Below are 15,578 nucleotides of genomic sequence, written 5' to 3' on the forward strand. Positions count from 1 at the left end.
CTTTCTGCTGACTGGATAGCACGCAACAAAAGCTTTTCACTGTACCTCGGTACACATGACAATAAACTAAACTGAACTTCTAGCTTCCTTTTAAAAATTGCCCCTTAGCTTCCTCTTAAATCTTTTCTCTTTCACCTTAAACATATGTCGTCTGGTTCTTGATTCCCCTACTCTGGGTAAAAAAAACTTTGTGCATGCACCCTATCAATTTCCCTCATGATTTTAGACACCTCTATAAGATCACCTCTAAAGCCTCCAGTACTGCAGGGAATAAAGTCCTAGCTTGCCCAACTTCTCCCTATAGCTCAGGCCCGATAGTACTGCCAACATACTTGTAGGACAATGGAATGGGAGAGGAATGTATACAGCTCCACAGTAAAAACCAGGGAGGAAATTTAAGAATGTGCAGGAAGGAACTGCAGATGTTGGTTTACACTGAACAGAGACACAAAATGTTAAGTAATTCAATGGGTCAGGAGGCATCTCTGGATAGAATAGGTGACGTTGTGGATCAAACCCTTCTTCAGACACTAAAATGTAAGAGATCATGTGGCTGCAGTCAAACCAAAAAGTTTTATTTCAGCAACCTAATGAATCTTTTCTGCAGGACAATGGAGGCAAAATGCGATGTGATAAGTTTATTGCAACTGTCTTAATGGCTTCGTATCTCTGAGGGTGTAGTCACATTTTGTGATAAGTTTCAGTGTAAACTATAGAGATTGCAGTGATGGCACTGATACAAATCTACCACATTATTATTGAACGTTTTCAAGAGGGCATCCAGAAATCATTAAAAAAGACTTATGCCTGTCTGAAGTCACTTGGGGGAATGGTACTCAAAAGTCATGATGGATAACATCTGGATATCCAAACAAGTTACGCCTTCCTCTCGTTGATACAAACATCCCAGCCAATGTTTAAAGGTTCCCAAAAGATATACTGTCTAACCCGAGGGATGGCTTTATGTCTTAATTATTTACACTGGACACTTGAATAAACTGTGCCAAACAAAACAACTTCACCAGGAATGTCCTCAGATATGTGGACTTGTAGCACATTGCCTGAATATACAGAAAAGAATCTGAAGGACCGACAATAAAATCTTGGCATGTCAAGTATTTATTCATAAGAAGCTAGAGCGAGAAAGTATAGTTCTCTCACATTTTAGAAGCACGAGTGGTGATCGCACTAAAGCATGTATAACTCAGAGCGGACTTTTCCTCTGGAGGGTGAATCCTAGAGTCAATGGAGGATACAAAGTGCTGGAGTAACTCACCGAATCTGGCAGCATCTCTGGAGAACATGGATAGGTAACGTTTTGGGTCGGACTCTTTCTCAGACTGATTGTGGTGGGTGGGGGGGGGGGGGGTAGTGGGGAAGAAGAAAGTGGGGAGAGAGAAGAGGCAGGACAAATTATGGCAGGTAATAGATGAACACAGGCAGGGGGATTGGGAGGGTGTGGTGGGGGGAGGGGGAGGGGGAGTTGATAGGCAGATAGTTGGAACAAAGGCAAAAGGCCAGAGATTGAAACAGAAGAATTGTAGAGTTGCGAATTATATGAAGCCAGAGGATGGAATTTGAGTGTAGGGGGGAAGGGGAGAGGATAAATAGGTGCAAGCTGGATGGGGCACAGGGATACGGAGGAGGGGGGAAGAAACGGGAGGTAGTGTGAGTGGGAAAGGGGAGGTGGAGGAGGAGAACCAGTAGGCTCAGTTTCAGAATAAACAGCTCCATACTTTCCACAAAGTAATAGAATTGCATAACGTAGAGATGGGACCATTTAGCCCAACACGTCCATGCTAAACTTTTTATCCATGTACTTTAAATCTATTTACCCACATTAAATCCATATTCTTCTGAGCTTTGCCTCTTCAATTGTCTGTCTAAATGTTTATTAAACACAGAGATTGTATTTAATTCCCAATTCCACCACTTATTCTGGCAGCAAATTCCAGATGTCAGTCATTATCTATGCAAAAAAGCTTCCCCCTCAAAGCGCAGGTCCGAAGAAGTGTCCCGAGCTGCAACATCTCCTCCCCTTGTTCTTCAGAAATGCTGCCTGACCCATTGTTACTCTAGCACTTTGTGTCCTTCCCCCTCAAACCTTTTGAGAAGTTCATCTTCTCAACTTAAATCTATGCCCCCTTGGTTTTGAAACCAGAACTCCAGCACATTCCAGTTTCTTTTCTCGCCACCCTCTCTAAGAGCTTGATATTCTTCCTATTGTCCTTGTTGATGCCTGTTGTTTAACCATATTCATCCCAGCTATAAATACCTCAATTAACCCAAGCTTTGTCGACAAATGAAGAGAGCCCTTGCAAAGTGAGTGACATTGACGGTGTGCTGAAATGCCCTCTCCCTTCAGGCAAGAGGTACAGAAAACACATATTTCCAGATTCAGAGACATTACTTCCCAGCTGTAATCAGGCAACTGAACCGTCTTATCACCAACTAGACAGCAGCCTTGAACTACCATTTCCCCTGTTGGAGACCTTAGAACTATCTTTTCACAAAATGCTGGAGTAACTCAGCAGGTCAGGCAGCATCTCAGGAGGGAAGGAGAGAGAGCATCCTGAGATGCTGCCTGACCTGCTGAGTTACTCCAGCATTTTGTGAATAAATACCTTCGATTTGTACCAGCATCTGCAGTTGTTTTCTTATATTAGAACTATCTTTAGTCGGACTTTACTGGACTTTATCTTGCACTAAATGTTATACTCTTCATGCTTTATCAGCTGACAGGATAGCAAGCGCCAAAAATATTTCACTGTACCTCAGCACACGTGACAATAAACTAAACCAAACTAATTAAAAGAAGATAGGCACAAATGCTGGAGTAACTCAACGGGTTAGGCAGCATCTCTGGAGAAAAAGAATAGGTGGTGTTTCGGGACGGAACCCTTCTTTAGACTAAACTAATTTCCTTGTTTTCATTTTCTATGTCACTGTTAGTAAATCCAAAGTTCCTCACACTTTTCAATTTGCCCTTCTATCTTCGAGCACTAATAGACATGCAGTTCCTGAGCTCTCTATCCCTGCACCCTCTTTAATTATTTAGTTTAGTACAAAGATAATAGAGTGGAGCAAGATAGACCACTCCGTCTAAATCACCTATACTGAAGTGTAGTACGCAAAGGAGCCATTTTAGTAAGCAAAACCCGCCGTCCGTTATGCCTCTCGCAGTGTAATCAATGTTTTGGGGGAACAGTATATGTGATGATACCATAAAAAAGCAGAATATATCTCATCTATCAATTCACCAATTTTTGTTATTTTTCTTTTTAAATGTTTCTGCAAGTTTCTACCTACTAAAATGGCGCCATGAGATACTATGGTTTTTAGGGTCGAATGGTCTATTATCTTTGGTTTAGTATAAATTGCTTCTCTTCATTCATCCAGAAAAATGTACCACCATCATTTGGCTTTCCTTTGATGAGTGGTTGTACAAGACTTGGGCGTCAAAAAGAAAACCCAGAATGAGAAATGTCTATCTTCTTTCCATTTCAGGTGCCTTTTTAATCAAATAGCATGAACGTTGAAAGACAAAGAAGAGCTACTTGAGCACATTTGTGGTTTGGTCTTACCACTGTCTTTTGTCATCTACTTTTTCACAATGTAATCCAGGCAGCAGCCAGGTCATTGAGAAGTAACTCAATGGCATTCTTTGACGTGGTTTAGGGTAAAATCACCAAGGGGAGGGAATTTCCTCCAATAGTCTTCTTGTTTGAAGGACAAACAGTGTGGGACATAAATGAACCACTCTTTGAAAGAAGACCAGTGATTATGTAATGCATTTTTCATTCCTTTCAGGACATTCAATGCCTCCTTAAGGTACTGAAGCTTGAAAGATCACACCGCCAGACTCAGGAACAGTTTCTTCCCCTCTGTTATCAGTCATCTGAATGGTCCTTCCACAGGCTAGTGTACTGTCCAATTCACCTCTATCCCGTTGTGGATATCCCTTAAATACCATGGACAACACATATCTATCCATCTGGGGCAACATGATGGTGTAGTAGGTAGAGCCGGTTCAATTTTGACCTCTAATGCTGTCTGTATGGACTTTGTACATTCTCACTGTGACTGTACAGATTCCACACTAATTTCCTTTGAAACTCCAAAGATGTTCAGGTCAAGAACATATTATAGGAAGGGGCAATTTTTTAACACAAAGGGTGGTGGGTGTATGGATTGAGCTGCCAGAGGAGGTAGTTGAGGCAGGTAATATATCAATGTTTAAGAAACATTCAGACAGGTACATGGATAGGACAGGTTTAGAGGGATATGGGCCAAATGTAGGCAGGTGGGACTCGTGTAGACGGAACCTGTTGGCTGGTGTGGAAGAATTGGGCCGAAGGGCCCATTTCCACACAGTAAGACTCTATGACTCTACGACATTATAACTTGATTGGCTGCTGTAAGTTGCCCCAAGTGTGTTGGTGAGGTGTAGAATTTTGGGGGAATTGTTGATAACATGTGGGGAAAGGATAAAATGGAGTTAGTGATAATGGGAGCTCAAAGATCACTGCCGATTTGTTTGGCCGAGGAATCTGTTTCCATGCTGTATGACTACAAGTGGTTTAATTTTTAAAACTAACAGCTGACACTTCATTTGCCATTTCCAGAAGAGAGTTACAAATTTCTGTCATTCTTTGCAGGTAAAGGTGTTTCTTAACATCACTTGTGAAATATCATGTTCTAATTATTAGCCTATTATCTCCAATTGCTGGCTCTCTGAATAATAGGGGCAATTTATCTCTATTCGTTTCCCTTTTTATCTTGAGAACTTTCTTTACATTCCCCTCCCTCTTTCTAATCACAACAAATGCAACCTTATTATGCATAATTGCTGCCTAAATTGGATAATTACTTGAAGGAGAAACAAGTGCTGGGAGATAAAATGGAGCAGGTGAATGGGATTAATTGGACAGCTCTTAATAAAGGCCCAGATTAAGAGCAATGGATAGAAAGTCGTATTTCTGTGTAGTACCATCTGCAGTTAGAAATAGAAATAGAAATGTATTTCTTTGGCTAAGAGCCTGCTATTATAAACATGATGTTTTATGTGGAGGGGACATTTTGGTCACCTTGTTACAGGAAAGGTGTTGTTAAACTGGAAAGGTTACAGAGAAGATTTATGAGGATGCTGCCAGGACTCGAAAGCCTGAGCTATCGGGAGAGTTTGAGCAGGGTAGGACTTTTTAATTCCTTGGAGGAGGATGAGGGGGTGGTCTTCTGGAGATGTACAAGCTCATGAGAGGAATAGATTGGGTAAATGCATAGTCTTTTGCCCAGTGTGGGGGAATCGAAAACTGGAGGACATAGGTTTAAGGTGAGAGGGGGAAGAATGAATAGGAAACTGAGGGTTACCTGTACAAGAGACATTCGGACAGGTACATGGACAGGATAGGTTTAGAGGGTTATGGGCCAAGCATGGGCAGGTGCAACAAGAGTACATGGGGCAGGTTGGTCGGTGTGGACAATTTGGGTCGAGTGGCCTGTTTCCATGCTGTATGACTCTATGTGCAAAACCACTAGGGTGCACATGTTGCCTGAGGAACTATCTTCCAGTGTAGTATTCTAAGGAGAGAGAAGAGTTCATGGGTTCGGGAAAGAGGGGGGGGGGGGTGGTGAGAGGTGGGGGTTGGGAAGAGAAATAAGCCTTATGTGCTGTGTGGAGTTTCTGTAAGGGCTGTTTGAGATTATCAAACCTGTGATTTGGAGGTCACAATGGTTAAAACTGACTGCAGATTGAGGGCAGGGAGTACAAGGGCAATTATCACCAGCCACGTCTGCCATTGCTGCATCAAATGGAGCAAAGAAACAGAATAGAAGTGCATATCAAATTAGAACAGAATGTATCATAAATATTAAAAGATACCAGTAACTCACACAGCAATTGCAAAACTGTAATCTAATCTGGGGGCCAGTATTGCAGCTCTAAAGCACTCGAACCCTGCTCTTTATGACTTCATCTCCAACCCCTTAATTGAATTACAGTCTATGTTTGATTCCCAGGTAGCCAGTGTTGTATACTTCATTATCTCTGCCCCAATATAACTCAGTCCCAGGTATTCATTATTTTCATAAACTTTGCTACAGTTAAAATAACTGACGGCTTCTGAAATTAGCCTTATGTTCCATTGTTTATCAGCCCTGACTGCTCCATTGGCTAAAGCACTCCTTTTGTTGTTAAATTTGGGTATGCAGTGTGGAAACATGCCCTTCAGCACACTGAGTCTGCGTTGATCAGCGATCCCCCATAGATTAACACTATCTTACACACTAGGAACAATTTACAACTGAAGCTAATTAACCTCCAAACCTGTACGTCTTTAGAATGCGGGAGGAAACCGTAGCACCCAGAGAAAACCCACACGGTCACAGGGAGAATGTACAAGGTCCGCACAGACAACACCTGTACTCGGGATTAAACCGGAGTCTCTGGCGCTGTAAGGCAGCATCTTTACCACTTGCCACAATGCCAATGAAAGGTTCATTAGGACGGGTGAGAAAAGCTTGCTCAAAACAGTGGGTTAAAAGAAAGTGGGACAGATGGAGAGGTAGAAGCTTAAGGAAGGGATTCCAGAGATGGTGTTTTAGTATTAGTTTAATTTTTAGTTTTAGTTTTAGAGATAAAGTGTGAAAACAGGCCCTGAGGCCCAAGGAGTCCACGCTGACCAGCAATCACCTGTGCAATAGTTCTATCCTACACACAAGGGACAATTTACAGAAGCTAACTAAATTACAAACCTGCACATCTTTACAATGTTTTGAGGAACACCCAGAGAAAACCCACATGGTCACAGGTAGAACGTACAAAGTCCGTACAGACAGCACCCATAGTCAGGATTAAACCGGGGTCTCTGGTGCTGTAAGGCTGCAACTCTACTGCTGTGCCACTGTGCCTGGATGGATGAAAGCTGCTCTGGGGACTGTTACACTGCACATCACTTTCACATCGGATTAGTCATGCAAAGTAACATTGGGCCGAAAAGGAACTACGTAGGCCTGGAAATAACATTCTATATATTCCAGCAGCCTGCACTGTCCACACAGGACTGAACCAGAAGAGCCTCACTAATTTCTCTTAGACTCCCCCCTTAGATCAAATGGACTCAAATAATCTTCCTTCCCTTCACATGTCAATAGACCATGTCTAAATAGCAAAATAAATTCACTGAGCTGTAACAGGAGAAGTGAATGTACTGTCGATGTAACAATTTTTATAGGCTTAACTATTCCTCATAGAGTTGGTAAAAAAGTAACATACTGATTAACCAACTGGGCTAAATTACAATGTAAATATTAACCTTACACAAACGTTTTATTTCTGTTCATGCGCATGCTCCTTCTGGCCTCTTTATCACAAGGGAACTGCATTGCTGAGGGATGAGTGAGTGGTGATGAGGGTGGAGGGTGGAATAAAGTCTCTAGCCATGATGGACCACCAAGAATGAACTGGGCAAGCTTGATGGATCTGTTCACCTACTATGTTAATGAAACGTGACTATGTTGAGAACAATTTCATGTATTACTCACGTTTACAACAAAAAGTCCATGATTTCCCGTAAAACAAAATATATTTCTCCTCGTCTCAAAAATAGCTTTTGATTTAAGACAATTGTAAAACCAACAGGTCTTGAATTCTTTTAGACTGGGCTCTACTTGTCTTTCCCTGTAACTTTGGTGAAGTTTTCTCACCAGAGAAACAGACACGTTCAACACTCCACCAAGGTTTTAGATTTTGCATAAAATTTACAGCAACTGATGGGGCAAGGAAATGCAGCAAGGGTCTGCTGAAGCTCATTAGACTTTAGAGAATGCTCACTTCCCATTATTATTACACATCACAAAGTTCTACAATGACTACATGGTTCTATGAAACATAGAAAATAGGTGCAGGAGGAGGCCATTTGGCCCTTCGAGCCAGCACCGCCATTCATTGTGATCATGACTGATCATCTACAATCAGTAACCCGTGCCTGCCTTCTCCTCATATCCCTTGATTCCACTTGCCCCCAGAGCTCTATCTGACTCTCTTTTAAATGCATCCAGTGAATTGGCCTCCACTGCCTTCTGCTGGCAGAGAATTCCATAAATTCACAACTCTCTGGGTGAAAAAGTTTCTTCTCGCCTCATTTTTAAATGGCCTCCCCTGTATTCTTAGACTGTGTCCCTAGGTTCTGGACTCGCCCAACATTGGGAACATTTTTCCTGCATCTAGCTTGTCCAGTCCTTTTATAATTTTATACGTCTCTATAAGATCCCCTCTCATCCTTCTAAACTACAGAGAATACAAGCCTAGTCTTTCCAATCTTTCCTCATATGACAGTCCCTCCATCCCAGGGATTAAACTCGTGAACCTACGATGCACTGCCTCAATAGCAAGGATGTCCTTCCTCAAATTAGGAGACCTAAACTGCACACAATACTCCAGATGTGGTCTCACCAGGGCCCTATACAACTGCAGAAGGACTTCTTTGTTCCTGTACTCAAATCCTCTCGTTATGAAGGCCAACATGCCAGCCTGCTGTACCTGCACACTTACTTTCAGTGACTGGTGTACAAGGATACCAAGGTCTCGTTGCACATCCTCTTTACCTAATCTGACACCATTGAAATAATAACCTGCCTCCTTATTTTTGCCGCCAAAGTGGATAACCTCACATTTATCTACATATTCTATGAAACATCCTGAAGTCAGGAAAAGCTAACAACATTTTTATTCACCTCTGCACCATGAGATTGCAGTATCTGAGGGAGAGAAATAATTTAATAGGAAAAAAACTGCAGATGCTGGTTAGAATTGAAGGTAGACACAAAATGCTGGAGCAACTCAGTGGGCCAGGCAGCAAACATATTATCCTCCACCATTTTCGCCACGTCCAACTGGATCCCACTACCGGCCACATCTTCCCTTCTCCACTCCTTTCTGCTTTCCGCAGAGTCCGTTCCCTCCGAAACCCCTTGGTCCACTCATCCCTTCCCACCCAAAACCACCCCCTCCCTAGGTACTTTCCCCTGCAACCAAAGGAGATGCAACACCTGTCCCTTTAGCTCCCCCCTCGACTCCATCCAAGGACCTAAACCGTCTTTCCAGGTGAGGCAGAGGTTCACCTGCACCTCCTCCAACCTCATCTACCACATCTGCTATTCCAGATGTCAACTTCTCTACATCGGCAAGACCAAACGCAGGCTCGGCGATTGTTTTGCTGAACACCTCCGCTCAATCCGTCTTAACCTACCTGATCTCCTGGTGACTCAGCACTTCAACTCCCCCTCCCATTCCCAATCTGACCATTCTGTCCAGGGCCTCCTCCATTGTCAGAGTGAGGTCCAGCGCAAATTGGAGGAACAGCACCTCATATTTCATTTGGGTAGTTTACACCCCAGCGGTATGAACATTGACTTCTCTAACTTCAGGTAGTCCCTGCTTTCCCTCTCTATCCCCTCCCCCTCCACAGTTCTCCCACTAGTCTTCCTGTCTCCTACTACATTCTATCTTTGTCCCGCCCCATCCCCTGACATCAGTCTGAAGAAAGGTCTCAACCCGAAAGGTCACCCATTGCTTCTTTCCCGAGATGCTGCCTGACCCGCTGGGTTGCTCCAGCATTTTGTGTGTACCTTCGTGAAAGAATTTTAATCTGAGTTCAGGTAAACTTGATGATCTTGAAGTGCTTAGCCTTTACTCTGGCATGAGTTCTTAGGGAGTACATGGATTTAAATTGCATATGGGCTGCAGCTTGTAAGGTGGTTAAAAAAAGAAATCACTCACATCACCAGAGGGACAATAAAGAGAAATTTGGCGTCAAGCCTTTTAGTGTTCAGGTTTACGCTGTTCTAAACAGCGCATGGGTCAAAGGTCATCTCTTACATTGCTCATTAGCTCAAACTGGATTAACCCTTGCTTTTCAGTGACTAAATTCTACTGATAAGTTTTATATTTGGGTTAACTTTGCTTTAAATGGACAGATTAAAATTGGTCTGAAGAAGGGTCCTGACCCGAAGAACCACCCATCCATTTCCTCCGGAGATGCTGCCTGATCCGCTGAGTTACTCCAGCCTTTTGTGTTTATCTTTGAAGCAGACATTGTGGGCCGAATGGCCCATTCTTGTGCTGGACTGTTCTGTGTTCTGTGTGCTGATGGAGTACCAATGAAATGCAACAACCAATCTCTGAACAGAAAGCTCCCACACACAGCCACATGATAGCAAATAGATCATCTACATCAGTGGTATTAGTTCAGCAGTAAATATTGACCAGGCCAGTGATAATCCTTCCAATTTCCATTGAATTGTGAGATGAGATTTATTTATTAAGAAAGTAGATAGAAGCCCAATTTAATCTCCTGCTCCAAAATCATTACCTCCAACAGTGCAGTACAGTGGAGTCAGCCTGAAATTTGACTTGAATCAGACACATTTCTGACTCACAGACCAGAATACTGCCAGATCTCAGGGTCCTGTGGGGTTTTAGCAGAGTCGGTGTGGCGATGTTGTTTCCTTTTGTGTGAGAATCTGGAATGAGGGATGATTGTACAGAAAAATAAGGAGTCACTTATTGAAGACAAAAGAAGGGATTTTGTTTTCTCACAAAGGGTTGTGAGACTCGTGAGAGCGTGGCATGGTGGTGCAACAGTAGAGTTGCTGCCCTACAGCGGCAGAAACCCGGGTTCGATCCTGACTGCGAGTGCTCGCTGTATGGAGTCTGTACGTTCTTCCCATGACCTACGTGAGTTTTCCCTGGGTGCTCTGATTTCATATGTAGACACAAAATGCTGGAGAAACTCAGCGGGTTAGGCAGCATCTCGGGAGAGAAGGAAGGCGTGACGTTTCGGGTCGACCCGAAACGTCACGCGTTCCTTTTCTCCCGAGATGCTGCCTGACCCGCTGAGTTACTCCAGCATTTTGTGTCTACCTACGATTTAAACTAGCATCTGCAGTTTTTCTTCTGCTCTGGTTTCCTACCACACTCCAAAGACGTACAGGTTTGTAGGTTAATTGACTTTGGTAAAATTGTAAATTGTCCTTAATGAGTAGGGTAGTGTAAGTACGCGGGGATCATTGGTCGGCGCGAATTCGCTGGGAAGAAGAGCTTGTTTCCGTGCTATATTTCTAAACTAAACTGAACTAAAACTTTAGAGATCTTCCTCAAAGTTTGTTCGAAGCATTTTGTGCAGCACAGACATTGTGGGCCGAAAGGCCTGTTACTGTGCTGTACGTTTCTATGTTCTATGTTCAATGTCTTTGAATAAATATATTTAAGGCAAAGGTAAATCCATTTTTAATTAGTTAGAACATGGAAGGTGACCTGAGGTAGATCCGAATTGGAGTTCAAATTGCAAACAGATCAACGGTGATCTTGTTAAACAGCAGAGCAGGCTTGAGGAGATGTTAGTTATCTTCTTTCTTAAATGGGGGCGATTGATCTTGTGCACAGGATCAGTCATGGTTTTACTGAGTGGTAAATCAGGTTTGACATGCTAATATCTACTTTTCCTGCGTCTTCTTTGGTTGTGCTTATCAATTTAAGCCATCAAATATTTTTAGTCTTCTTTGGAAAGAATATTTAGACTTTTACTTTCGACTTTAGAGACACAGTGCTGAAACAGGCCCACTGAGTCCGGCCAACCAGTGATCACCTTGTACACCAGCACTATTCTACACACTTGTGACAATTTACAATTTTTACCAAAGCCTGCATGTCTTTGGAGTGTGGGAGGAAACCAGAGCACCTGGAGGAAAAACTTACCTGGTCACAGGGAGAACATACATGCACCATGCAGACAGTACCGATAGTCAGGATCAAACCCGGGTCTCTGGCGCTGTGAGGCAGTAACAATACCAACTTAACCCAATTATGTAGAGTTAAATTTCATCCTGGTGACCCCATTGGTGGAAATGTCAATGGTTTAATGGAAGCCAGTGTCAAAAGCAGCTGACTTCTCAAAATTATTAGGTCAAGACATTGCCCACAATATCGATCCCTAGTTATACAACATCCCGATCTTACAGCACATGGTATTTTGGGCAATCTCCTGGCAAAGATCTGCCCTGACAGACATAGCACTTACTGAAAAGGACACAAAATGCTGGAGTAACATGGATAGGCGATGCTTCAGGTCGGGACCCTTCTTCAGAATGATCACTCACTGAAAGGCGAGGTTCAAGCAAGGGACCAGAAATGACAGCTTGGAACTCAAAATTAATTTGAACAACAGGGCTATTAATAAAGCTACTGCATGACTCAGTAAGTCTTACAGACAGGGGATGAATTTTGCAACTTAGAATCCTAGATTTCAATTGAATGAAGATGTAGCGAGAAGGAAAATTGTCAAGGGTGTGAAGCTAAGGATGATGAAATGAAGAAATTACACGAGAAAAGATATAAATGGTGAAAGGATGCAACGAAGAGAGACAGATTGGACGTGAGAGGTGAGGGAAGAATCTGCTTACAGCTGACGGATTTTTTTTTTCTCTTGACCTTGGCATTTTTTATTGTAACTGATAGAGGTGAGAAGGCAGGAAAGGTTTAACTAACAAACCACAGGGTGACGTGTGGGACCAACGAGCTCTGTGGTTTGTACTTCCAGCGCTCTTCCGGCACCCGCTACGTACCTCATTGTTGGTTCTGCTGAGACCTGAGGAAACCACATTGAAAGAGTTTGCATTTCCGGCAGATGGAGTATTTGCCGCCACCAACATGGCCGCTGCCATAGCCGGGCTTTTACAACAGCTGTTCTGGGAACTAGACCTGGTTGAAAAACTCCCCTGGCAGTTCTGCTCCAAACCCCCTAACAGACCTGTATACCCTGACCTTAATTCAGCTCTCAACAGCACTGCACTCTTCTCAATCTCCTTACCATAGCAATAAGTGAGACACGGCATGGTGGCGCAGCAGTAGAGTTGCTGCCTTACATCGCCAGAGACTCGGGATTGATCCTGACTACAGGTGCATTCGCTACGGAATTTGTACGTTCTCCCCATGAACGTACTGCGTGAGTTTTCTCCGGGTGCTCTGCTTTCCTCCCACACTCCAAAGACGTACAGGTTTGTAGGCTAATTGGCTTGGTTAATTCTAAATTGCCCCTAGTGAATAGGACAGTGTTGGTGTGCGGGGATTGCTGGTAGGAGCAGACTCGGCCTGTTTCTGCGATGTATCTCTAAACTAAACTAAACTGAATTAAAGTACAGTTTACATTAAAATCTGCATTTGATGTGGTTGGTCTGCCACATAGGGACACTGATTACGTCAGAATAAACGGATTTATTTTACAAAAGGATATGACAATAAGACATGGGAACAGAATTAGGCCATTTGGCCCATCAAGTCTACTCCGCTATTCGATAATAGCTGATCTATGTTTCACACTCAACCCCATTCTCCTGCCTGTTATCAGGCAACTGAACTACCCTATTACCAACTGAAGAGTGGTCCTGACCTCCCGTCTACCGCATTGGAGACCCTTGGACTATAATTTATTGGACTTTACTGGACTTTATCTTGCACTAAAAGTTATTCCCTGTATCATCTATCTGTACACTGTGGATGGTTTGATTGTAATCATGTCTAGTCTTTTCGCTGACTGGATAGCACGCAACAAAAAAATATTTTGATTGAGATTCAGCCATGATCACATTGAATGGCGGTGCTGGCTCGAAGGGCCGAATGGCCTCCTCCTGCACCTATTGTCTATTGTCTATTGTCTATTTTTACTCCAACTCAGTACAGATGACAATAATAAATAATTATAATATACTTATCCTCGTGACCTTTGATGCCCTTACTAATCAAGAACTTATCAATCTCCACTTTAAAAATACCCAATGACTTGATCTCCACCGTTGTCTGTGGCAATGAATTCCACAGATTCACCATCCTCTACCTAACAAAATTTCCCCTTTGCTCCATTCTAAAGGTATGTCCTTTTATTCTGAAGCTGTGCTCTCTTGTTCTCGACTCTCCCATTACTGGAACCATCCAGTGTCCACTGTTTCCATGCCCACTCTACCTAAGTTAGGCGATCTATCTAAACATTTTGCTTTAAGAGGTACTGCCAACGAAGCCAGGTTTTACCTGAAATACTCCTGGTGCAGAGGCCATGTGAAGTAAAGAGTTTTGGTGGAGATACTAAACTTCATATAACTAGGGGACAGGCCTTGGCTTTGAACAATTCTGTAAACCATGCAGCTGTTTTATACAGTACCAATGCCAATTCTTCAGCCGTTCCAATTGATTTTTGTTGTGGAAATAAAATCTGGGAGAGATGTAAGATGGCAGTCTGTTTTGCAGTATTGCCCAAACTCAAAGTCTGCTGCCAGCAGTTAAGACTCACAGAATCGTTTATTTTTGTTTAGTTTATTATTGTCATATGTACCGAGGTACAGTGAAAAGCTTTTTTGGTGCGTGCTATCCAGTCAAAGAAAAGACTATACATGATTACAATCAAGCCGTTCACAGTGTATAAATGCAGGGTAAAGGGAATAATGTTTTGTGCAAGATAAAGTCCAGTAAAGGCTGATTAAAGATAGTCCGAGGGTCTACAATGAGGTAGATGGTAGATCAGAACTGCTCTAGTTTAGTTTAATTTAGTTTAGTTTAGAGATACAGCACAGAAACAGGCCCTTCAGCCCACCAAGTCTGCACCAACCAACAATCCTCGCACATTAACACTATCCTACACACACTTAGGGACAATTTACACATATACCAAGTCAATTAACCGACAAACCTGTACATCTTTGGAATGTGGGAAGAAACGAAAGATCTTGGAGTAAACCCACACGGTCACGAGGAGAATATACAAACTCCGTATAGACAGCACCCGTAGTCGAGATTGAACCCAGGTCTCTGGCACTGTATGGCAACAGCTCTACCGCTGTGCCACCAGGCCAGGACACCAATCGTCCAGTTGGTGATAGGATGGTTCAGTTGCCGGAACACAACTGGGAAGAAACTGTCCCTGAATCAGGAATAGCCTATCCTTGCTGTGGGCTCAGCAATGAAGAATTCTGCTTTGCCAAAGAAAAGCTGTTTATCCAGTTTCAGACAGCACTGCAGATAGTTCGAGACAATTCTACCCATCGTTACTCCTGCTAGAAAATTCTTGCCAGAAGAACAGATTGACGTATATTCATTGTCTCGCATAATCACTGGGCACCTAAAAAAACTAATGTCTTTCATATCTGAAGAAGTACTTTTAAATCAGTTATTATCGTAACACAGAAAACACAGCAGATAATTTATGCATGAAAATCTCCCACCAACAGCATGTAATAAAGACCAGATATCCTGTTTTAAGGAAAACACAAAGTCCTGGAGGAACTCAGCAGGCATGCTGCATCTGTAGAGGGAATGGAGGTTTCGGGTCAGGACAGTCCATCGCGTCCACAGATGGTGTCTGCACTATGGGGTTACTCCAGCAATGTGCGTTTAGCTCAAGATTTCAGCATCTGCAGTTCCTTGCGTCTCCAGTTCCTTGCATCTCCAGTCTGTTTTAAGGTGTTGATTGGGTTATCACATTGCCAAGGACACCAGGAATATTATTTGTGTTCTGAGAATCATTGAGTCACAC

The sequence above is a fragment of the Rhinoraja longicauda genome, chromosome 6 (genome assembly GCF_053455715.1).
Source record: "Rhinoraja longicauda isolate Sanriku21f chromosome 6, sRhiLon1.1, whole genome shotgun sequence".
Lineage (NCBI taxonomy): Eukaryota > Metazoa > Chordata > Chondrichthyes > Rajiformes > Arhynchobatidae > Rhinoraja > Rhinoraja longicauda.